The sequence below is a fragment of the Tachypleus tridentatus genome, chromosome 3 (assembly GCF_004210375.1).
Source record: "Tachypleus tridentatus isolate NWPU-2018 chromosome 3, ASM421037v1, whole genome shotgun sequence".
Lineage (NCBI taxonomy): Eukaryota > Metazoa > Arthropoda > Merostomata > Xiphosura > Limulidae > Tachypleus > Tachypleus tridentatus.
In genome coordinates this window covers 25203939-25230562 of record NC_134827.1, presented here as the reverse complement: position 1 = coordinate 25230562, position 26624 = coordinate 25203939, and the positions used below count along the sequence as shown (strand labels likewise).

At 36.3% G+C, this 26624-nt stretch overlaps 1 protein-coding gene and 1 long non-coding RNA gene across 3 annotated transcripts in view; one reads left to right on the top strand and one right to left on the bottom strand.

The window, feature by feature from the left end:
- Nucleotides 1–14407, bottom strand: part of LOC143246559 (uncharacterized) — a 206981-nt gene extending 192574 nt beyond the window's left edge. For both annotated transcript variants that reach the window (XM_076493465.1, XM_076493464.1), the window contains exon 1: nt 13733–14407. The gene's annotated coding sequence lies outside the window, so the exon portion shown is untranslated. The remainder of the gene's footprint in view (nt 1–13732) is intronic.
- Nucleotides 14372–17783, top strand: LOC143246560 (uncharacterized). Its single transcript, XR_013026038.1, has 3 exons — nt 14372–14499; nt 15049–15194; nt 16802–17783. It is a non-coding gene; the product is annotated as an uncharacterized LOC143246560 (long non-coding RNA).
- Nucleotides 17784–26624: the final 8841 nt, after the last annotated feature.

Sequence of the window (26624 nt, the reverse complement as noted above, 5' to 3'; positions counted from 1 at the left end):
ATATTACGAAACAGAATACGTCAACCTTCACAATCAACGTTTTCAGGAATATTACTGTAAAGTAATATAACTGCATGGAAAAACAGACAAACGGTGTGTTTCTCTGTGTGTAAACACACCACCAAGTCCTCACACAAAACACAATTTGATGTTGGTAAAAAAAAAGTCTAGAAAACACGCGCGCACTGTGATGACACACTGAGAGGATTTACTCTACTAATTACCATTAAAATGTTAACGGAAAAACAAACAGATAATTCGTCATGTTTAAAAACATGAATATCGACAAATGGAATTCAAACCTAAACACAGTCGCAAGTATACCAACTGTGTGCGTAGGAAGGACAACCACCCTCAGGATAGGAGAATCTAGCAATAAAATACCTGTCCTGCGCTGGGGCAGTGTGAAAGAAGTCTACGGATTTACAACGCTAAAATTAGGGGTTCGATTCCCTTCGATTTTCACAGCATATAGCCCAGTGTGGGTTTCCTATAAGGAAAAAGCAAACACACAACAAAATATATATCAGATATACGCCTTATTTCACTCCGTGTATGTTGTAAAAATGCAGTATAATCCAGTACCACGCAACAAGTTATCGCATTTTCAATTCAAAGAAAAACAAACAAAACCCATGGACATGACAGGCAACACTGGAACACGTGTGTGCTTGACAAATGAACTTTATCAAAGAAAATCTTAATGGTTAATTCTTTGTTGTGTGCTTCCAAACAGTTTATTAAGTTATTTGAGAGTAATAATAGAAACAGACGTCACTTGTTTGTAAACTTCTAAGGATTACGTCATTTATATGCGCTTTGATGGAATACGTTTCGGTCTCTATTGAAGTGTCTGGTTGAGCAGTTTCACCTATGAACTGTTAATAAGCAACTTGTTTACGTAATTTCAGATGGACTGGATTTATTAGTCCTGTTCTTAGACGTCATGTTTAATTTACTAGCAAACAGCGAAAGAAAGACAGGTTCGCTTCAGTTGCATATCGAGACACACAACTATATACTCTTGTATCACTTTCTCTTCTGTGGTTCCAATACCACATTCACCTAAAATGGGACGAACCGAACATTACGCAATATCACACTTCGTCCGCGAGGAGTACCGTGTTTACTTTAGTCAGCTTTGGTGGTGTCATTTACCCTCCTTGACCCAAGAGTGTTATGAAAGTATTATGTATTCGAGATATAACTGCAATCAGAGTTTTGGTAACATTCTTTCATCTTGAAACATACTGCTATCCAAGGTAGCCCAGCTGTATTAGCAATACCACTACGGTGTGTTGAGACCTGGACATTTTTCAGGAGTAACTACTACTGTGTGTGTAACACATACACAATGCCAGGTTACGCAAGTTCCTTATATATTAATGTTTAAGACAAGATTGAATGATAAAGTATTTGCTCACGGATGCTAACTGTCCACAACAGTCAAGTCCAAAAAATGGTGCACTTCCTTCCTTTCAGTTTCAAATATTCGTTAAGTCCTTAACAGTTGTTTGGACTACTAGAAGGACGTTCAAGTCACTCCTACGCATTTCTTTACACAATGAACTAATGGAGAGAAAGAAAGAGGAAACTGCAAATCATGGTAAAAAAGTAAAATTAGAAACTGTGAAGTAAAAGAAAGCGTTAAAAACACGTTACAGGACTTGACAAATAATTAAAAATGCAAAGGAATATAAAAACATATGAATGTAAAAATAACCACGAAAAAGAAAAGGTAAACCACAAACTGAAATATCTAAAAAGAAGTGGACAAAAAAAAATTTCCCAAGCGAAGATTTGCCATAAGACAAGGTGACGTTCGATGACAGGAGATCCTTTTTTTTTTTCAACGTAGGGACAGAGTACCGGATCTGCAAAAAAATTGCCGGTATAGCTCGTCAGAAGAATCGAAAACCTCAAAGTGTGAAATAAGAAATTTATCCTTTAAAATAAAAATTAGAACGTCAATAGGCATAAATTCAAGTTCAGAGGAAGACTTTGGAATACTTTAAACGTAATATGTCAAGTTTTTGTTTTGTTTTTTATAGAATTATGTGTACCCAATGAACCCAATTAATTGAATAATAAGTATTACACGTAGAAGAAATTATTGCTTCTTCAAAAGTAAGAAATATACCATTAAAATTTCAGAAACTGGAATGTAGGTGGCAGATGATGTCAAATTAATCCAAGTTAAGCAGTATATCTGGCAACATTTCAAACGTAAAAAAAGAGGTACATATTACATTCGTTAAAGAATTCGGGATGGCCATAGTGGTCCCCAGGGTAAATCTTTAAAAAAAAAAACACCGACAAGAACGCCTAAACATGAATTTGTCTCTAATATGAATTATAGGGGAAAAAATAAAAGTCTAGAAACACTCGTTAAATCCGTATAACAATTGAATAGATTATATTATGTTAAAAAACTACGTAATTATTAACTTCAAATACACTTATGGTACATCAAAGTACAGTCTTGTAGCCCTAATCTAAAGCTGCATGAACCATCCATTCTCTCTCAACAACTTTAATATGACACAATGTTCAATATAATACATAAACGATAAACAGAATGTTAATAAAGAAGACATAAACACAGTGCCAATAAAGAAGATATAAACACAGTGTTAATGAAGAAGACATGCCAGTTAATTAATTTAACAAAGCTTAAAAGTAAAATAGTCGGTTATTTTTTAAATGCGGTAATTTCATTGATTTAAAGCAGTAGACGATCCAATAGTCTTATGATCAGTATCTTAATGCCTAACGTACTAGGGTTAGCAACTACATACAGCTGATCATGGCTGAATTAAACGTTCTCTTCTTAAAACCGGCTACAAATCCTAGGAAGGCGGAGCCGCATGCCAGAGACAGGTTCGTTTGATAGCTGTCATGGTCGAAAAGGAGGGCGGTTTGTTTACAAGATGTCGGAATACCGTCAACACTATGTGAACTGATACTTAGATATGGTTACAAAGTGTCGGAATACCGTCAACACCATGTGGACTGATACTTAGGTATGGTTACAACGTATCGGAATACCGTCAACACTATGTGGACTGATACTTAGATATGGTTACAACGTATCGGAATACCGTCAACACTATGTGGACTGATACTTAGATATGGTTACAAAGTATTGGAATACCGTCAACACTATGTGGACTGACACTTAGATATGGTTACAAAGTGTCGGAATACCGTCAACATTGGGCCTGGCATGGCCAAGCGTGTTAAGGCGTGCGACTCGTAATCTGAGGGTCGCGGGTTCGCATCCCCGTTGCGCCAAACATGCTCGCTCTTTCAGCCGTGGGGGCGTTATAATGTGACGGTTAATCCCACTATTGGTTGGTAAAAGAGTAGCCCCAGAGATGGCGGTGGGTGGTGATGACTAGTTGCCTTCCCTCTAGTCTTACACTGCTAAATTAGGGACGGGTAGCACAGATAGCCCTCGAGTAGCTTTGTGCGAAATTCAAAACAAACAAAAACCGTCAACACTATGTGGACTGATACTTAGATATGGTTACAAAGTTTCTATATTAGTGCCACAGAACATTATGAAAATAAATGTTAATATATTCAACTGCGAGCCATCAATGTTCGTGTCATCCTAAGAACACTGATTTCTCTTTTCTTTTTTTGTTTTTTAAATGACGAACTCTTTGTCCCTGTTAAGGCCGGTTACATATTTCATTTGTAGAGCTTCGTACGTTTAATTAGTATTATTACTTCCTGTTAATGTGTAATATCGAAATTCTGTCATTGGTTCTATCTAGTGTAGTAGGTATTCAAGGGGCTAAATATTTAGACTGAGCCCATTACGATTGCTACTAAATATGAATCAACATAGACCATGGGATACTTGTCATTCTAGCCGGACCAGACACCAAAACGAACAAAGGAACAGTTGTCATTCTAGCTAGACCAGACACCAAAACGAACAAAGGAACAGTTGTCATTCTAGCTAGACCAGACACCAAAACGAACAAAGGAACAGTTGTCATTCTAGTTAGACCAGACACCAAAACAAACAGAGGAACAGTTGTTATTCTAGCTAGACCAGACACCAAGACGAACAGAGGAACGGTTGTTATTCTAGCTAGACCAGACACCAAAGGAACAGTTGTCATTCTAGTTAGACCAGACACCAAAACAAACAGAGGAACAGTTGTTATTCTAGCTAGACCAGACACCAAAACGAACAGAGGAACAGTTGTTATTCTAGCTAGACCAGACACCAAAACGAACAGAGGAACAGTTGTTATTCTAGCTAGACCAGACACCAAACGAACAGAAGAATAGTTGTCATTCTAGCTATACCAGAAACCAAAACGAGCAAAGGAATAGTTGTCATTCTAGCTATACCAGAAACCAAAACGAGCAAAGGAATAGTTGTCATTCTAGCTATACCAGACACCAAAACGAACAAAGGAACAGTTGTCATTCTAGCTAGACCAGACACCAAAACGAACAAAGGAACAGTTGTCATTCTAGCTAGACCAGACACCAAAACGAACAAAGGAACAGTTGTCATTCTAGCTAGACCAGACACCAAAACGAACAAAGGAACAGTTGTCATTCTAGTTAGACCAGACACCAAAACAAACAGAGGAACAGTTGTTATTCTAGCTAGACCAGACACCAAAACGAACAGAGGAACAGTTGTTATTCTAGCTAGACCAGACACCAAAACGAACAGAGGAACAGTTGTTATTCTAGCTAGACCAGACACCAAACGAACAGAGGAATAGTTGTCATTCTAGCTATACCAGAAACCAAAACGAGCAAAGGAATAGTTGTCATTCTAGCTAGACCAGACACCAAAACGAACAAAGGAACAGTTGTCATTCTAGCTATACCAGAAACCAAAACAAGCAAAGGAATAGTTGTCATTCTAGCTAGACCAGACACCAAAACGAACAAAGGAATAGTTGTCATTCTAGCTAGACCAGACACCAAAACGAACAAAGGAACAGTTGTCATTCTAGCTAGACCAGACACCAAAACGAACAAAGGAACAGTTGTCATTCTAGCTAGACCAAACACCAAAACGAACAAAGGAACAGTTGTCATTCTAGCTAGACCAGACACCAAAACGAACAAAGGAACAGTTGTCATTCTAGCTAGACCAGACACCAAAACGAACAAAGGAACAGTTGTCATTCTAGTTAGACCAGACACCAAAACAAACAGAGGAACAGTTGTTATTCTAGCTAGACCAGACACCAAAACGAACAAAGGAACAGTTGTCATTCTAGTTAGACCAGACACCAAAACAAACAGAGGAACAGTTGTTATTCTAGCTAGACCAGACACCAAAACGAACAGAGGAACAGTTGTTATTCTAGCTAGACCAGACACCAAAACGAACAGAGGAACAGTTGTTATTCTAGCTATACCAGAAACCAAAACGAGCAAAGGAATAGTTGTCATTCTAGCTATACCAGACACCAAAACGAACAGAGGAATAGTTGTCATTCTAGCTATACTAGAAACCAAAACGAGCAAAGGAATAGTTGTCATTCTAGCTAGACCAGACACCAAAACGAACAAAGGAACAGTTGTCATTCTAGCTATACCAGAAACCAAAACAAGCAAAGGAATAGTTGTCATTCTAGCTATACCAGAAACCAAAACGAACAAAGGAACAGTTGTCATTCTAGCTATACCAGAAACCAAAACAAGCAAAGGAATAGTTGTCATTCTAGCTATACCAGAAACCAAAACGAACAAAGGAACAGTTGTCATTCTAGCTATACCAGAAACCAAAACGAACAAAGGAACAGTTGTCATTCTAGCTATACCAGAAACCAAAACGAGCAAAGGAATAGTTGTCATTCTAGCTATACCAGAAACCAAAACGAGCAAAGGAATAGTTGTCATTCTAGCTATACCAGACACCAAAACGAACAAAGGAACAGTTGTCATTCTAGCTAGACCAGACACCAAAACGAACAAAGGAACAGTTGTCATTCTAGCTAGACCAGACACCAAAACGAACAAAGGAACAGTTGTCATTCTAGCTAGACCAGACACCAAAACGAACAAAGGAACAGTTGTCATTCTAGCTAGACCAGACACCAAAACGAACAAAGGAACAGTTGTCATTCTAGTTAGACCAGACACCAAAACAAACAGAGGAACAGTTGTTATTCTAGCTAGACCAGACACCAAAACGAACAGAGGAACAGTTGTTATTCTAGCTAGACCAGACACCAAAACGAACAGAGGAACAGTTGTTATTCTAGCTAGACCAGACACCAAACGAACAGAGGAATAGTTGTCATTCTAGCTATACCAGAAACCAAAACGAGCAAAGGAATAGTTGTCATTCTAGCTAGACCAGACACCAAAACGAACAAAGGAACAGTTGTCATTCTAGCTATACCAGAAACCAAAACAAGCAAAGGAATAGTTGTCATTCTAGCTATACCAGAAACCAAAACGAACAAAGGAACAGTTGTCATTCTAGCTATACCAGAAACCAAAACAAGCAAAGGAATAGTTGTCATTCTAGCTATACCAGAAACCAAAACGAACAAAGGAACAGTTGTCATTCTAGCTATACCAGAAACCAAAACGAACAAAGGAACAGTTGTCATTCTAGCTATACCAGAAACCAAAACAAGCAAAGGAATAGTTGTCATTCTAGCTATACCAGAAACCAAAACGAACAAAGGAACAGTTGTCATTCTAGCTATACCAGAAACCAAAACGAACAAAGAAATAGTTGTCATTCTAGCTAGACCAGAAATCAAAATGAACAGAGGAACGATTGTCATTCCAGCTAGACCAGAAATCAAAACGAACAGAGGAATGATTGTCATTCTTGCTAGACCAGAAACCAACATCTCACAGTTAAACCTCATAACGGGCCTTTTTTGAGCACGTGCCTGGGAAGACAGTCTCCTGGTGGTAGTATACTGTTCGCCTCAGGCAGATATTGCTGGGTGTGTTAGTCTGTGGTATCGCTTTTATGTAAAGTTTTCTGTCTTCAGTTATTTTTATAGTAATTGTTTCCGACACAGATATATATATATATATATATATAAACATATATGTGTACATACATATATGTGTGTGTGTGTGTATATACTTTTTTTTAACTCAACTGTTTAAGACTTTTGTAATAAGGCATTTCTTCAAGAGGTGGCACACCCTTTTGAGCTCGCATCGTGGTTAAGAACGCTCGTATTGTGGTGCACTGAAGGTTAATCATGTGGTTTTGAATGAGTAATTCTGGTAGTTCTTGACTAATAATTTACTTTTGTGGGTGGTTTTCGAAGCAAATTCGTTTTCACTGTTCAACACGTTCGCGGGAGTTTTCTGATCATCAGACGTGTAACGAGGCAACATTTTGGTTCCGATTCGATGCATCAAAACAAAAAGCCAGAATCGTAAGAATCGTGTGTTAAAGATCCAGAATAATTCATGTTTTGTTTTAACCAAACCCGTAATTCAGTTGTTTACATCTTGCCTTTTCGTAAGTCAACTAACATGGCAGAAGGCACTAAATCGTTTGAGTTATATTCAGTTGTTACTTTAAAAAATCAAATATGGTGCTTCTGAACTGTTTATTTGTAAGTTTTATTACTTTCCATTTGAAATGTAAATGAGAATAAAAAAAATCGCAAATACGTATCTTTACATTAACGTCGTTAAACCGATCGTTGTATCGTCACGACTTTAGTTATACAATACAGCTCTATTGATAGCTCAATATTTTATGGAGAAAGGGTGGGTTAATTGGTGTTTGGTTATTTGATGTGTTTGTAGTTAAATACCAGTTCCATCATGATAACTGAATGAGTAATATGGAACAGGTGCTATATAGCGTACTGAATGTTTGCGGTTCCGTTTAGTTTTCCTATTGTAAATTTTTTTTTTTTTGCTATCACAACTAAGACTTTTCTAATATTTAACTTGACTCTACATATCCCGTATAGTTACGATTAGTTATGGTGAAGATAACCGACATCCAAGCACTCAGCATATAATTTTCTACCCAACAAATACTTTTATAAACCCGCAACCAGTCACATTAAAATAATAATAAACTGTCATGTGTATAACATTCACAAGGTGGTTTGAGAACATACGGTCTGATAGTATAAGTGAACGATGTAATTTGTAGAGTACTTTAACAAAGCGAACATAATGTTTTAAGTTTAGATTTGTTGTATAATTGATATTTTGGAGAAGTGTTAAATAATAATAATAATAATACGACATGTACAACGGCTACTAGCAGAATTTTATTAAGCAAATATATAATTCCCTTACACTCTTTGTTATTCAATTTTTAGTCACTTATTATTTAATTTACCAATACTTTAACCAGGTTCACATTTATATATTAAACTAACAAGTGTTGTAATAGATGAATACTGCCATCTAGTATGGTGTTACAGATCATTATATTTTAAATTATGGCTCCTCCTACTTTCAGAGTAAGTAGGAAATAGGTTGTCCCCTCCCAACTTTTCCTTACTATATTAAGACTGGAAGAATCAAGTAATGATAATAAAAGCCAGTCTTAATATAGTAAGGAAAAATTGAGAGGGGACAACCCATTTTCTACTTACTCTGAAAGTAGGAGGAGCCATAATTTAAAATATAATGATCTGTAACACCTAACTAGATGGCAGTATTCATCGTAACAATTGGCTTTTACTGAGAACTGAACCTGTAAAACCTGAAGGAAAGACAATTGACACAATAGTATTACATATAGAAAGCTTTAAGACTTTGTTATAAAGTGCGAAGTTTCACAATGGCCTAATTCTGCTGTGCCCACTGCAAGTATTGAAATCTCATTTAGTGGCATAGAAAAGAACTGTAAAGTGAGGGGGCTTGGCTAGATATAATGAATATAATAATATAATTTACAGTTGCCATGTAAATCAAATATGTAAAAGTGGGAATACTACTGCGCCCCCGGTTCCGATGCCTCTGTATTTTCAGCGTTGTAAGCCATCAGATTTACCACTGCTGAACAACTGGAGATCAGCTTTAAAAATGCTATTTATCATGAGCTACAAATAGCCGTTATGTTGCTTTAAGTAACAATGTTTGTTATCTTTTCCCTTCTCACCGAGTTAATCTAGTATATTAAAGGGTGTAAGAAGCTGATAGGCATAATTACTGTAAAAAAAAAAAAAAAAGCACTGTTCCCATAACCCTCCTTTATTTAATAACCACTTTACAGTAAAACGCACATACCCTGGCTCTAAAACACATTTCTATGAAATGTGTAACGAATCTTAACAAGTAGGTTTTACAGAGTTAAAGAACGTTCCATTGCAGTTTTAACATGGATTGAGAGACAAGGCCTAACCTGTAACTTATCACCCCTTTTTGTTCACTCTTGTCTGTACTTTCAATTTATACAAATCACGAAAACACTGGTTTGAAAAAAATACAACCCAAATCTGTTTTATTATAAAATACAATTTCTGTAACGTATTTGGCTTTAGTTAATTAGGCGGCTTAATTATCTTACCTAGACCTAACTTTAACCAATATATTAATTACAGAAGATATTTTTAAATAATCATATCACGCGTTTTCATATTGAAAAATATAAAACGGTTAACTTAATCAACTAAAAAATAACGATTAAAAAACATTTATCTTAACTCATCTAGCTCTAAAGACTTCGTAAGAGTGAGAACTGCACTGTCAGCAAACGATAGATTAAATCGCAACATTTAACCTCTTTTTTCTTAAAAAAACAACAACTCTAATACATCATTCCTCGTCATATCATTTGTCATAAATATATAAACCTGTACGATAGTTAATATCTTAAATGATAGATCTTTACTGTTAATTCATTCGCTGTTTCACAAACTATTCTTACGTAGAAAAATAAAATAAATAAAAAATAATAAATGAAATAAAAACTTTAATAATATATTCCAAAACATTTAAAATAAAGTTTCTTTGCTTATTGGTTTCAGAATTCTGGAGCAAAACTGCACATAAGACTACTTGCGCATAGCCGTCTTTAATTTTGAGCTGATAGACTACATGGAAAGCATTTATCTATAACTACCACCGCCCAAAGTGCAGGACTATTTATTGGCAACGGAACGCGAACAAGGGGCCTCAGATTTACAATCCTGTGGCACTAACCACTAAACCACTCCAGTCCAGATAATAACTATATTAACTATAAAAATCAAACAGTTAATCATTAGCAAAGGATGCAGGCCTAGCGGCTCTACCTTTCTAAGACTCCTCTATTTTTAACGATTCCATAATTCTTAATTGTTTTTTTTTGGAAAAGTATATACTATATAGTATTTTGATCCCTATGAGATTGTTGGTTATACTATGAGAGAAGGATTCTAAATAAACATTTGTCAATGTATAAAAAAAATATTTATTTCATTGTTCATGAATTAACAACCATTAAGATGCAAATATGAACCATAAATAAATATAATGTAAGTCCACCTTATTTTAATGCGTTTTCCCCCTTAAACCACCGTTCGCTAGAAGGCCTCCCATACTAATCCTATAACTCCATCCCCATCCCCTCAAACAAACTTTAAGATTTGAGAACTGTTTCTAACTTTAGAACCCTTAAGAGTTAGTTACAAAGTAAAAAGGCCTAAGAATAATTATGTCATCTTTAAAAAATAGCGAGAAATGAAAATACAAGAAGAAATCTAAATGTCCTATTACGATGATGGTCCATCGAAAACATACTCCAACCGGCGTTATAAGATAATGGAACTCACTATTAGTTCTTCCTACTATTCTTTTTCTGTTAACGGAACTTTCATTGCCGTTTAACTTTTAGGCAGAAGGCTATTCGCCAACTGATACGAATTGGTCTTCTACCAACAACTCAAAATATCAATTGAAAAGATAATGAATATTTTCGTGAATCTTCCCAACTTTCAATCAAATTATTTGGACCAACTTGCTAGGAGCCTTCAGGAAGGATAATAAAATATCTGGGTAATTCTCAAGTAGAGCAATATCCCAGTTGTAATATCGGCCAAAATATAAATGTATTGTATTTTTGTAATTAATGTACTGAAATGAAACGTATTTATGTCTTGCAGTCGACCATCTTTAAAATGTATTTGAGTAAGTTAATTATTTCAGTACAGTTTGTTTCCGGCCCGGTATGGCCAATTGTGTTAAGGCGTTCGACTCGTAATCCAAGGGTCGCGGGCTCGAATCCCGGTCGCTCTTTCAGCCGTGGGGGCGTTATAATGTGACGGTCAATCCCTCTATTCGTTGGTAAAAGAGTAGCCCAAGAGTTGGCGGTGGGTGGTGATGACTAGCTGCCTTCCCTCTAGTCTTACACTGCTAAATTAGGAACGGCTAACACAGATAGCCCTCGAGTAGCTTTGCGCAAAATTCAAAACAACAGTTTGTTTCCTGTCAGTGCATATGGCTTTTTTGTGACACATTGTAGAATTAGCTTTTAGCCTTGTCCAATAAAAATAACAGTTTAATGAGGGTATCCCAATTAAATTCACTCTGTGCTGAGCCGCCAAGACAGTATCCACACAATACAAGCGTGTAGTCCATTCTATTACTTACAAAGACAATAACAACAACAAAAATGTTGACCAAAGATTTTAAAATTACGTTTGGGTTAGGGAGGGAGACTAGAAGTGATTTCAACTGCTTAAAGTACTGAGGGAAGCATCAATCACCCTTTAGGTTCAGAAAAAAAAAATGTCCTTCCGACCTGTGATTCATAACTACGCAACAGGAGGGATATTGGAAACATAGAGCAGAAACCATTAATAAGTCTTTCATTGCGTGTGCGTGTTATCTAATTTGTTTGTTCTGGTATTTATGCTCAAAGTGAATTAACTGAATATCTACATACATGCACACAGACAGATATTAGTAATCTGCCTGAAAAAATAATTTCTTTACACTACAAAACTAGCTATTTATCTTTAGAATATTGTTAACATGGGTTAGACCACACTTTATTTACTTAAAGTTATTTACAAAGTGTCTTAAATCATTCTTTTATATAAAATTATTCGCTTATATTACAGCAGTCCATTTATGTGGCCAGGCATGGCCAAGTGTGTTAAGGCGTGTGACTTGTAATCTGAGGGTCGCGGGTTCGAATCCCCGTCACTCCAAACGTGCTCGCTCTTTCAGCCGTGAGGGCGTTATAATGTGACGGTCAATCCCACTATTCGTTGGCGGTGGGTGGTGATGACTAGCTGCCTTCCCTCTAGTCTTATACTGCTAAATTAGGGGCAGCTAGCGCAGATAGCCCTCGAGTAGCTTTGCACGAAATTAAAACAAACAATCAATTTATGTACTTACCGTAGTTATATAAATTCAGGCCTCAGTGTTTACTGTATTCCCTATAAAACTGCCGTGAGTTATTGAAATTAATTTAATGACATTGAAGTGAAATATGGCCGGTGTTCGTAAACTTTTATGATGAAAGTGAACTAAAACAATTCTGAATTCAGTAGCACAACTAATGCGTATTATCCTTGATACGTTAACATTCTAGATTCTGGAAGGACCAGTTTTCTGATAACTGCATGTTGTTAGTTATAGTGTTAAATTTTAAATGTCAGTTCTTATTCTTAGGTTAAGACATACAGGGTCAATGTTTACAAATAAGAATTTTATGTGAGAAGTGTTGCTACTAATTACACAAGGTAGCTCCTCAATTATTAATATTATCCATGCAATTTTTCTATTGTGTTATATACAATTATCTATTTATTCTAGGAATATTTTTATCTATCAAATAATGTACGATTTTCGCTTATATTTCATATAGTAAGTTCTAAATTGGCAAGATTCTGACTCTGGTATTAAAAATAAATACGTACTTACGTTAATAATAACTAAATAGATAAATCGAAAAACGTATGTAACACCACAATAAAACACATCAATTGTTAAACAGATTTAACACGCAATCTTCCCAAGTTAAACTTTAAAGCGAAACTGATCACATTATATAGTAATGTTCAACATAAAAAAACAACAACATACCAAACAAAATTCTTTAGCTGAAAAAATTCAGCTATAGTCTCTAAATTTAGATGTAATTCTCTTTATGGGATCTTAACAACGCCTTTTCATACGTTATAAAGTTCACAACAGCTAGTTGTTAGATAATAAAAGTACTAAATCACGTAGAAATAAGATAAAATTTTGAATATTATAAAGAAATTAATTAAAATAAGTGTATCAAATCAGAATATAACGTATCGCAGTTATTTCAAATTGTGTTTTGTTACGTGACAGTAATATTTTTGTCTCTTGACCTTATAGTGATTTCAATTTGGGTAACAACTGTTATATTTCAGACTGGATTACAGGGTAATGTTAGTATCTAACTAGTACATGCACAGGCATGATTAGACTTATATACTCATGACTTTTCATAAGAGTTCATCTATTAGATGTTAAGACCGATGAACTTCTCGTACAACCTTCTTGAGACTAAAAGCTACGATGCGCGTGCGCCAATTTGTTTTCGCTGAACTCTGCAATTAGCAAAAGATAACAGTCGCCGAAACTACAGTTACAATAAATAACACATTACCTATTTTCTATTGTTCGAAAATAATGATGATAAACCACACTTTGATAACTATAAATCATTGTCATTTATCAGTTTTTTTCAGTGCATGTTTATTTGTAAAAATATCAACTAAAAAAACATGTTGAATATATGTAAACTAAAACGAATGTGTTATTACTTTACCTTGAGGACGAGATTTTTCCCTCCAGCAAGACAATTCCAACACCAGTGGCTAAAATGGGGATTCACGCGTACATCATATCAAACCAAATACCACATTCAGGCAGAAATGAAGAGATAACACCACGTGACAACGATCTCACAACCACCTCTCCCCCCCCTTCTCAGTAGAATGGACGGGTGCAGATGGACATAAGCTCAGTTAACCCTTTAGGGGGGAGAGGGAACAGTCAAATGAACAAGTGTACTATACGCAACCACATTTGAGTCTATAACTGGAAAGTGCGTTGATCTGTCCACGGGAAAATATCCCACAGTAAAGTTTTTCTGCGTTAAATGCAATAGACAGTCAGATATACGCGATGACAAAATTCGAACAACTTCAAGCCGGTGTTCAAAAATATCTCAATAAAACAAGAATGTGTAGCGCAAAATTTGGCATCACCGATTTATTTCTACTGACAGGTCGCATAGTTCCCCCCTTACATGTTATATACTTATGTTATAATTAACTTGGATTATTATTAAAAACGACGATGTTATTGTTCCACAAACTAGTGGTAGTTATATTTTTATATGGCACAGTCATAGTCACAACAACTTGTGCAGCAGCACCTACAAATAACCTGACAAAGTTGAAACCGGAAACGTACACCAGCCGTTGTTAACACCACCACACCTATAAAGGCAAGGAAAGTTGCTTTCCCGAATCAACTTAATTCTAGCGGTCTAACGAGACAACCTGGTGCTTGAGCTGCGATAGAAAGCAGGTATGTTGTTAATCGGTTGCCAGCTGAGGCTCACGAGGCTAGTTTACATTAGGCCAGGGATATTGTGCTGCCATCTAGTAACAGCATTTATTATTACTTTATACAAATTACATAAAATCTTTTTATGTCAGGATCTTACAAGCATTTGAGGGGGAAAGGCTTTACTCCTAGATATTATTTATAACTCGGAATACTAACAATAAATAGTTTCAGATAAAATATTTTTGGAATGAAACGTTTTAGCTAATTAAATCTATAAAATGCAAGTGTTTATCTCGCGCTCGTATCAGGATATGAAACAAGCTTGTAAAACTAAAAAAAAAAAAGACATTAATTGTCCTCGGTAAACATGAATATTCTTTCTCTCTGTGAAAATTGTTTTTAACAATTAGGCCTTTCGACTTGAACATACCCTATGCACAAGTGGACTTAACGGCTAGATTAGTGACCCCTAGGGTTCGAAAAGAAAAGCAAATTTTAACGAGGAGGGAATTTTGTTTGTAAAAAGAAAGAAAGCACAGCATGAGAATTATGGGTTCTCCCCAACAGGGCTGTTTAGGAAGAAGAGTTCTCCTTCAATCTGCACGTGAATCTGCTTAACTTCGAGTGTGTTAGGTTTGACTTCGAGGATTATACCAACATCGTTGTCTTGGAGGGAGATGGTTGGAGAAGGCACAGGATCTTAGTATTGAAAGGTTTTCATTTTCTTCAATTTGATTAGTTTGTGTTGCTGATGATGTGAACCAAAAGACCAAAGTATGTGACCTTAGCATCCAGCTCCAACTTGGTCTGCTTTTTTTTATTTAAAGTTACATTAATCATTTGTATTTTTGAATTTCGCGCAGAACTGCACGAGGACTATCTGCGCTAGCCGTCCCTAATTTAGCAGTGTAAGACTAGAGGGAAGGCAGCTAGTCATCACTACCCATCGCCAACTCTTGGACTACTCATTTTACCAACGAATAATGGGATTGACTGTAACATTATAACTTTCCCATGGCTGAAAGGGTGAGCATGTTTTTTACGCTAACTGGTGCTACAATTATTTAAATATCAAATATAATTAATGTGTTATTGAATTAAACAGAAAACCAGCGAGGTAGAAGAGCCTCTTTGGGGGAGAAGGTTGGGATTAAATGGTCCAATGCTCGATGAATGAATTTTCGTATGTAAGGTGGGGTTGAGTACCCAGAGAAATTATATTTTCATAGGGTAGACGCCGAATAAACTATGCGTCTTTTGTCATGGGTGTAAGTTCCAGCTTGGCCATCCGTTCTTTTGAACTACTGGCCATAAGGAAGGCAGCCAATCAGCATGCGTCGCTACAAAAGTCTTGCCCGGCTTTTTGAACCATTAAACGAGACTGACTGGCACTTCCGTGACGCCCCCACAGCAAAAGGCGTGTTTAGTGGCATAAAAATTCATATGTTAGACACGCTAATCCACTAGACAATCTCTTATCCATTGTTTTGAAGAGAACCCTAACACTGTCTGTTATTAAGTGCAATGCCATAATTATGCTGAAATACAATTTAAATCCGATAATGCGAGAGTCTTTGGAAAACATATTTTCTCATTCTTTGTATGCTGTGGTAATTAGTGATACGTAATTGGTTATGAACCAGGAGTAGAAGCAAGTTAATTATTTCTTACCCTTACTTTACATTTCCAATGTAATCCTGTATGTACAAGCTGTTTTATGAAATATTTTGATAGGATTTTCCTAGTGGTTGAGAGCTCTGCCAGAAAACTTGTAACTTCAAAATGAGAAAGCTGCAGTGCTCGCTAACTCTTGTTTTCAACCTTTCAAGATAAACCGTTCTGCTGAATAAAAGTAAAGAACCGATCAGATAAAAGTTGTGTATGTTCTGATAATTTTGAGAATGCATTGCCTTGAATCAACGTTTATTTATTTTTTTCTTTTTACGAAAATAACTATCTTGAGAATACGAATCTCGACGGATTTTTTTTTTAAATTGTTTCTATGCTACACAACGAGCAATATGCACGCGGTTCGCAGAGAGGAATCGAACCCTTGATTTTAGCATTATAAATCTCTACACTTTCCGTTGACCCATTGAAAACTGATCACGATGACCCACTGTCTCTTTAAAAGTGTTTTTTTTAATGCTCTAATAGATTGTATTTCACATTTCTACGTAGGAATCTTTAACAACTCCTTTTGACTACTTAACCCTAAATTCACGATTTGACCGTATCAAAATCCTAAAAATGTTACGATAAAATTTTCACATAACCAGATCTGGTAGTAGTAAGTTTTTGTTTTGTTTGTTTCATGTAGATTGTTGTTTCGGTTATGAGTTGAAACCCCGCATTCCAAAGAACATGATTTTCACAAGATTCCCAAACTGTTGGTAAAACCTGACCTATTTTGACGAGGATCGAACACTTATTCTGAGTATAAACTTGACCAAAAACCTAAATATTTGAGCGCAGACAGTAACCAACCTGAATAAAATCGCTAACAGACAAGGTGCAGAAAAATGACCGTTACAGAATGTTTTTATCAAAGGAAACAAAGTACAATTACCACATTCAAGATCCAAAACAAGAAGGCTAATTTTACGAAAGAGAAGCATTCTTTTTTGCAATTCGATTTCTTTTGGATCCTTTTTTTTTGGAAAGCATTTCTTCCTTCTTTTGGCTGCATTTATTGCACATAGAACATGTTTTTACTTTGCAGCTGCAAGTCCTAAGCCATCACATTGTTTTTTAATACTTCCAGAGCGTTTTACGTTCGTTTTCTACACTTTAAAACATGAAATATTACCAAAAAAAATCAACTAACTTTTGACTTAAGCTGGAGAATGGATAAAATTAGCTAAAAGAAGAACAAAGAATGTTGCAGGACTTTCTAGTTTAAAAAAGAAAAGTCGCTGACATTTCGTTTTCGCAGAAAAGAAGATTCAATCCACTATTATAAAGCTGGGATATTTTCAGTAAGTTTCAACATTTCTCAGATGTTATACGCACTGTAGATTTACCACAAGTCAAATGCTGTTTAAGTCGCGAATTTAGGGTTAAAAATAAAGCTCGTTTTATGTTTTCTCTGAAACACTAACGCATCGCTATGGTTTAAAACTGAATATAATGCTTTTCCTTTTGGTTTTGCAACTGGGAAATAATATCTCAAAGTTAACATATCTCAATAGTGCACGTTCCATTTAGTTATTTCACATAAAGCTAATTCAACATAAGGTTTCATATTTTGTTACCAGTCGTTTGTGTTCTTTTGGTAAATAAATTATTATTAACCTTAGAACACCAATATTAAATTTCATATTGACATATTTTCATGCCATTAAATACCGGCCTTGAGAGAAACCAAAAATATGCGTTCGGTAGCAATAATGATTTCCATTCAATGAAACCGAACTCCCAACATTTATACGTAATGAATCTTTCTACCTTTGGCTCGAGAAGCATATCTGAGATCAAAATGAGGCCCTGTCGACAATGCTTCTAAGTTTTCGTTAAATATAGACTGTAGTTTGTGACCCAATACACAGATATATCTTAAGAGAATACATCACAAACCAATTGGCACTTGATCATAATTTTACTGGTTTCTGTTTGTTTGTTTAATTTCGCGCAAAGCTACATGAGGGCTATCTGCGCTAGCTCTCCCTAATTTACCAGTACAAGAATAGAGGGGAGGCAGCTAGTGATCACCACCCACCGCCAACTCTTGGGCTACTCTTTTACCAACTAATAGTGGAATTGACCGTTACATTATAACGCTCCCACGGCCGAAAAGGCAAGCATCTTTGGTGGAACGGGGATTCGAACCCACGACTCTCCGATTACGAGTCGAACGCCTTAACCTACTTGGCCATGCCGGGCCTTTACTGGTTTCTATATGACGCAGAAAGTTTGTTTGTTTTTTAAATTTCGCGCCAAGCTACCCGAGAGTTATCTGCGCTAGCCGTTTCTAATTTAATAGCGTAAGATTTGAGGGAAAGCAGCTAGTCTTCACTACCCACCGCCAACTTTTGGGCTACCTTTTTCCAAACGAATAGTGACCGCGACCTAATGACGCCTCACGGCTGAAAGGGCGAACATGTTTGGTGTGTCAGGGATTCGAACATGCGACCGAAGGATTACAAGTCAAGCGCCCTAACCACCTGGCCATGCCAAGGGTCGTAATCGGACTGACAATCTTTGTCTGTAATGCACATGGCAGACAAAGTGTGACTGAAATATTACTCTACACTTCTTCATCTAAAGGACTGAATAGAGTGTGTATTGTTATATTATAATGAGCTTAATACTAACATATAATTACACGTGCAATTAATTATGATCGTGCTTCACCAGCTTACAAAATGCATTCACACCGCATTTTTAATGTAGCCAAATCAATGTTGTTGTACGAGTGGGTAAGGACTGTGACGAGCCGGTGAACGACGGTCCTGCCTCAGGAAATAAACTTGTATTACTTTCTCGGATTTGTCTTTATTTTTATTCTTACAGTCTTGAAATTTCGTCGCTAATTTGATAAGCAAACATCAAACTCTCACTTCATTGTTTTTCACTAATAGGCGCTACACTTCTTGATTTTTTTTTTCATTTCATTAGTGTAGACTCAGTAGCCCCTTACACTTAATGAAATGTTGTGATTCGTGCGTGCGTGCGTGCGTTTACTCTTAGCAAAGCCCCATCGGGCTATCTGTTGAGCCCACCGAGGGGAATCGAACCCCTGATTTTAGCGTTGTGAATCAGTAGACTTACCGCTATACTAGCGGGGGATGTTGTGATTCAATGAAAAATTAGCCCGGCATGGCCCAGGTGGTTAAGGCGTTCGACTCGTAATCTGAGGGTCGCAGGTTCGAATCCCCGTCACACCAAACATGCTCGCCCTTTCAGCCGTGGGGGGGCGATATAATGTAACGATCAATCCTACTATTCGTTGGTAAAAAGAGCATCCCAAAAGTTGGCGGTGTGCGGTGATGACTGTCTCATACTGCTAAATTAGGGACGGATAGCGCAGATAGCTCTCATGTATCTTTACGGGAAATTTTCTTGGCCTCCCATTGGATTCATGGAATACCACTTTTTAAGTTCAAACGTGGCTACGAAAAAAAACACAGTTGATGGCAACAGGGTGAAAAGTGGAAGGAATAAAGGTTCTGATGATAAACAATTTGGAAGTATTTAAAACATGCTAAATAAATTGTTTCTGTAAGACATTTTTGTTATTATTTTTCGTTGCAAAAAATGTAGGTTTGTAAAGCGAGATAGAACCGGTTGTTAAAATTTTTCAATCCCACCACAACCCGTAATGGAGAGAACGCAACTTTGTGCTAAATAGGCCCAACCCAAACTGAGTAAAAACAACGTTTGCTTAAAAATGTTTTTTTTTTTTGTAACTGAATATATAATTACTTACAAACACGTATTTTGCACTTCCATTTATTATATCACTATTTTACCATCTATACAACACAGTTATTGTATTAAATGGACAGTTACGTTCACTTATTCAGCAGTGTATATATCCCTTATATTTACTGTATGTAAGAGTAAGACGTATCTTTACTGAACGTCTGATTTGCCGATCAAAATCGTCAATTTAATACAGAAAAACATATCGTCTGTCAACACGTAAACCTACGTGAAGGCTAACTGTCGTATTTATCCTTAATTTAGCAGTAATAGGAGACAGCTCGTCAACATCAACCACCGCCAACTCTTGAGCTACTCTTTTGCCAACAAGTAGTAGGATTGAGTAACCTTATAATTCCTCCACAGTTGAAAGGGCGAACATGTTCGATTATGGGGATTCGAACCCCTGATCCATACATTGTGAATCGAGTGTCGTAAATAGTTACAACATTTCCTTTTCAGCTGATAGACTAGATTATTGTACCTGGCATGTAATAATATTTTTTTCATGATTACGTTTAACATTAGCTAACAAAAAAAATAAATGTTTTTTTTTAATTTGATGTTTACTCACAAAATATTTGAAATGTTTGTTCGTTTAATTTTACCCAAAGCTACTCGAGGGCTATCTTCGCTAGATGTCCCTACTTTCGAAGTGATGGAGGGGAAGCATCAAGAAAACAGAATCAACTTTTATCAACCAATAACTGGACGGTTAAAATAGCGATCATGTTCGGTGACGGAATTTGAACCTGCGACTAACAAATTGCAGTCGAGCGCCATTACCACCGGTCCTTTCACATTCACACACAAACACACGCTAAGAAATATTTACTAAAATATATTTGAACTATTCTGAAGGGTTACGTAACTTTGTTAGAAAGTGGAGATGGTAGCAAAAAAACAACAAACAAACAAATTTGTTTTGTTTTTTTTTGAATTTTGCGCAAAGCTACACGAGGGCTATCTGCGCTAGCCGTTCCTAATTTAGCAGTTTAAGACTAGAGGGAAGGCAACTAGTCATTACCACCCACCGCCAACTCTTGGGCTACTCTTTTACCAACGAATAATGGGATTGACTGTAACATTATAACGCCCCTACGTCTGATAGAACAAGCATGTTTGGTGCGACGGGGATTCGAACCCGCGACCCTCAGATTATGAGTCGAGCGCCTTGACCACCCGGCTATGCCGGGTCTTGACACATGGATAATTATAAACCGAAACATTTGGAACTAGTTTTAATTTTTTTATGAGCAGTTTTTAACGTGTAACTTAAAGTAAGTATTCTAAACTCTCTTTTGCCCATTGTGAGCATGCGCGTTTTCCTGTTAACAGATTATTTAAGCTCCAGTCAGATGATCCCGCGAAAGTGAGCTTCAGAACAAAAATAAAACTAAGATTCGTAAAGGTTTTCCACAGACCTTTCCAGACCGTCTATCTACAAAGATTATTTCCAGTACTACAAGAGCTAATACTCTCTTGGTTTTATAAAATAAACAAAGGGAAAGAAATACGTCTTATTAGAAGCAATTTCAATCAAACTGGACATCTAAATGCATTAGTAAAGACACTCTAGTAACACAACAGAAAGATAGTTGGCCTATGACGTTATAAAACGGGGTTATATAACTGTGGTGAGCAGAACATAAATAACTACAAACAGAAAAATGTTTACATAAGCATTTGATTATCTTGCAGTATTATAAGGCCTGGCTACTTTGTCCTAAACTCTGTTGTTAAACAGATACTATCACTTGGGCTACCAATGAACAGAGTTGATCTCGTATGGGTGTCATATTGTCTGTTAATAAGCTTGCTTTATCTAGAGTGCATTTATATGAATACCATCGTTACGACAACCATGGACATTGAGCATGGTGAAGCGCTTCACACACGAATAAGAGGGAATTTTAAGAATTTTGTTTTTCCTTCTAATAGAAAGGTTTCAGTTTGGTTCAAAAGTACATCGGTCATAACCCTTTAAAATCTTATTTAAATCGAAGTTCTTGTTGGCTTAATGACAAGTGTGAGCACTGTAATCCGGAGTTGGATTGACCGCACTGGACACATCTCACAGCCCTTTGTATAGCTTTGCCCTAAAACAAACCAAATAATTCAAGTATTAAACAAAATAAAAAACCAAATGGTCAACCACTTTCATCTTTTCTTTTTAATAATTAGATAGAATGTTTATTGTGTAAGTTTTTTGTTCTCTGAATATTTATCATTTGTGATGAAAGAGTGCTTATGCAAGAACAACAAGGAACCTCTTCATCCATCTAGGCCATCCCATCTACTAAACTCAACTTAAACACAAAAATTAAACTCGTAAAACCTACTGCCTCCGATAGTAGCGCATTCCAAAGGCCAACCACCCTGTTAAAAAAATAAAACTGTTTCAGCTAAAGTTTGATCATATCCTGCACTTGTGTCCCTTATTTCTACCGTTTTCAGCATCAAATACGAACAACAACAACAAAAATGAGACATTAGCACTATCACTTTCCTTAACAATATTAAACACTCAATAAAATGGCCTCTAATTCTTCCTTCTTCAAGAGATATTACACTACTCTCGTAAGACAACCTTTTATGTCCCAGGTATCGTCATACTAGCCTTCCCGTGATCCCTTTTCAACAAGTCAATGCCCTTCTTAAGGTACAACAACTGTTTAAGATAAAATCATAACCTCTTTAAACTTGTATTCAATATTTCTACAGAAATAGCTTAAAGTTTAGTTTTCCTGCCACTAACAACAGCGCATTGTTTGAATAGATCTTCAAGCTCTATTTCTTTGAGACTTTGAGCTGTCTTTAAAAATATAAACAAAATATGTGGATTTTATTTATTCACTATGTTTTTGATTTTGTTTGTTTGTTGTTAAGCCCAGAGCTACACCATGGGCTATCTGCGCTGTGTCCACTACAAGTAGCGAAACTTGATTTGTAGCGTTATAAGCCTTCAACGCTTACCGCTGAGCCAGTGGGGTCTGTTATTAAATTAAACTGATATATATATTTTACATATCAAGTCGAACAGGTAATCGGCTAACAGCTCATAAAAACTGTTAGAAAATTATTCAGAAAACAGTTTCAACTCAAAATACATTCAATAATTTGGGTTTGTTTGTTTGTTATAGCCTCTGCATAGCGGTTCATAGAAAAGTTTTTTATATGTGTTTTTCTTCAAGTACAAACTTTTATTTCACAATTCATCTCTTATCTAAAAAGATATCCAATTACAGCCGAGGCTGTTGATGCTTCTCTTATTTTAAACTATCCCAGTTGTCATTTACTGCTGTTCTAATTATTCTACATAATTATTTACAACGTTGTTTCCTGACATTTATTACGCTTTATACCACATATCTTCATTACAGCCCAACGGGGGCACCATTTTCGACATGTTTTACCTTAGGGTTTACCCACTACGTTGCAGAATATTGTTAGCGGTGATGTTAATGTCCATGTTAATCGGCTTCTTTTTTTAGCGTTTTGAATTATTGCCCAATTTCGATCTATTTAATTTTTAACTTTGTTTAAAAAATCTTAACTCGTATTATTCTGCTCTTTAATTTCTTTGACACTTGTTTTCAGTTTTTATCTCTTAGTAATCGACTGTCTGTCGAAGATAACCCTCGTGCTTTGCGCCATTAAACTCGCAACCACCATTACAGTTATAAATTCGAATTCAAGAAAATCATTTAGTCTTTAAAATCTTAATATTAGTTACATTTGATTTATTTTTCATGGTTGGGTATATAAAATAGTCTAACATTATAAACTAGAGGGAAACTCAGTAGAGCGCACACCTCCGCCACGTGGCGGTGATCATATAAGTTATAACGCACTCAAAATATACAAGAACGTGTCCTTATTTCCGTCATTATCAACCGATACGGACCGTTTTTGGTAAGACAGTGAGAAGTAATATTCTATACATGTCCACCAAATGTAATCAAAATCCGATGAATTTTATCTAAGCTAGAGAGCAAAAGTGAAAAATCGTTCCCCCATGTTAACAATAAGGATTTGTTTTGGGGGATATTCGTTACCTTGCTATGAACTTGACCATCCAAAAAAAAAGGTTTCTAAGTTTGGTCATAACCCAAATGTATATCAACTTTCGTACAAATCTCTTGAGCATTTTACAACTCAGGGGTGAAAATATAACCTCTGTCCACCTTTGTTGGTGGAGGTAACAAGCAGTCTAAATGGTTGCGAAGTGTGACTTCGAAGTTACATTGAGCAAGTGAAACGAACAATGTAGTAGGACTAAATCGCCTTCGTACAACAAAATAATATTAACTATATTACAGCATTCATTTTTTTCGTAGATTAATTTAAAACCGTTACTTCAACCACGAGGAGATGTCACATGATACAGCACTTTTCTAGCCAGCTGTATAACATGCTGAAGTATCCTATTATTATGGGCTTCGGCATGGCCAGGTGGTTAAGGTGCTCAACTCGTAATCCGAAGGTCACTGGTTCCAATCCCCGTCACATCAAACATGCTTGCCCTTTCAGCCGTGGGGGCGTTAAAATGTTACAGCCAGTTCCACTATTTATTGATAAAAGAGTAGCCCAAGAGTTGGCGGTGGGTGGCAATCGCTATGTGTATTTTCTCTAGTCTTACACTACTAAATTAGGGATGGCTAGTGTAGGTAGCCCTCGTGTAGCTTTGCAAGAAATTCATAAACAAACAAACTGTTATTATGATCTTGATCAAAACTTGAAAATTATCTTAAAGGTGGACTTGTTGAGACGCCACCCAGATCAGAGTTTCTACTTTTGAAAATGTTTTGTGTTTATTATTACACTACTGCCTAAGACATGAACACTTGAATCCTCCTCTCTAGTGCCTTACTGGTCAGTCAGTGGGCTTATAACTCTAAAAAAAAAAATCGGGTTTCGATACCCACGACGGGCAGATCACAGTGAGCTTACTGTGTAGCTTTGTGCTTATTAACAAACAAACAATTCTTGGACACTTGACTGACTACAAACACTTTGGTATTTCGGTTATAAGAGCTGAAAACATTTGAAAAGCTAACAATAAATACGAAATCGCTGTTTTGAATGAATGGAAAGAATTGTGTAAAACAAGTAAAGAACAAACAGTCCAGTTTGAAACATACAGTATAAGAAGTTTCTCACGTGTGTTGCAATTAGAGAAGCGTTTAGTTAAGTAAAAATGAAATAAAATTATCGGAAGAAAGTGTCCGATTTAGAGGAAACATTAACATTTTCTGCGGGAGTTTTTGGAATATTAAAGTTTTGCCAACCAAACAGTAAAACTTGACATTACTCTGTATAACTCCGCAGTGGCAGAGCAGTATCTCTGCTGACTTACAACATTAGAAACCGGATTTCGATACCAATAGTGGCAGAGCACAGAAAACCCATGTGTAGCTTTGTGCTTAATTCTAAACAAACGAACAATACGCAATATATATGTTTGTACTATATAAAAGTAGGCAATTGTTTTACCTTAATATATATATTTTTAAATATTTTAGAGCAAAGCCATACTAGGCTACCTTCTGTGTCCACCGCAGGGAGTCGAACCACATTATTTTAGCGTTGTAAATTTGTAATTATACCGCTGTCCCGCCGGGGAAAGTTTTACGTTAGGTCGGCAGAGAACAAGTGTGTTTTAAGCCTTGCGTTGTGCTTCGACAAATCAGCTTAGAGCTCGACAATCCAAACACAATGTTAAAATGGTTAATTTTCTCCTTCGTTCAGTACAGTGAGTGACGAAAGTCTTTGCTAGAAACCATTGTTTGCCAAGTTTTCTGCGAAAGATCAATTAGCACTTATAAGTAGCTTAAAGTGTAAATTAGAACGATTATAATACAAACGTGAACTCGTTTTGAAGTTACGTATACGCTTATTGATGTGATGTGGATGTACACATTCAGCACACATTAGAAACCACGTGGTTAAGTAAGAATAACAGATTCAGTGGACCACAGTTGCTATTATAACAGGTTAACTATGAAAATGCTTTTTTTATTTATGGAATGAAATATGGTAGTCAAAGTTTTATATCTCCAGAGATCCAAACGTTACACTATTTCGTCAATCTTGCACCCAAGACGAGATTTTAAGAAACAGCTAAAAGGTTGATCTGCTATCTACTGCTACCTAGACACTGGTTTAATGACTTATACGCTGTACTGCGAGAGATAACTGAGAAGACTGGTTGAAACGCGACATGACTAAGTTGTTTTTACCTCACTATATACAGTCGCACGAATATAAAGCCTGTCTGATATCCCCTTGCTACTTAGCTTAAGACTCCTAATGTTAACAAGGACTAGACAAACGAAGGAAACGTGTATAGTTTCATAGTTTGCACATTACTAAGATGCACTGTGCAAATATTTGTAGTATTGGTTAAGGCCCGTGTAAAGAGCTTGGACGTTGTTAAGCGCAGAGTTACACAATAGGCTATCTTTGCTCTTCCCTTCACAGGTATCGAAACACAATTTTATGCATCGTAAGTCTTAGGACTTACCGCTGAGTCATTGGGAGATGGGGTAGACTCTAGAGAGTTACTTTGGGTTTTTTAAAATCATCAGTGAATAAAATAATAAATACGCATTTCATTCTCATATTGTAATGGCATCATTTTCATAGTTGGATACTTTTTCCTAAGTCTTAGTGGTATTGTATGCTCTGGTAGAAAGTGTTGTTTAAGTCTTGGTGGA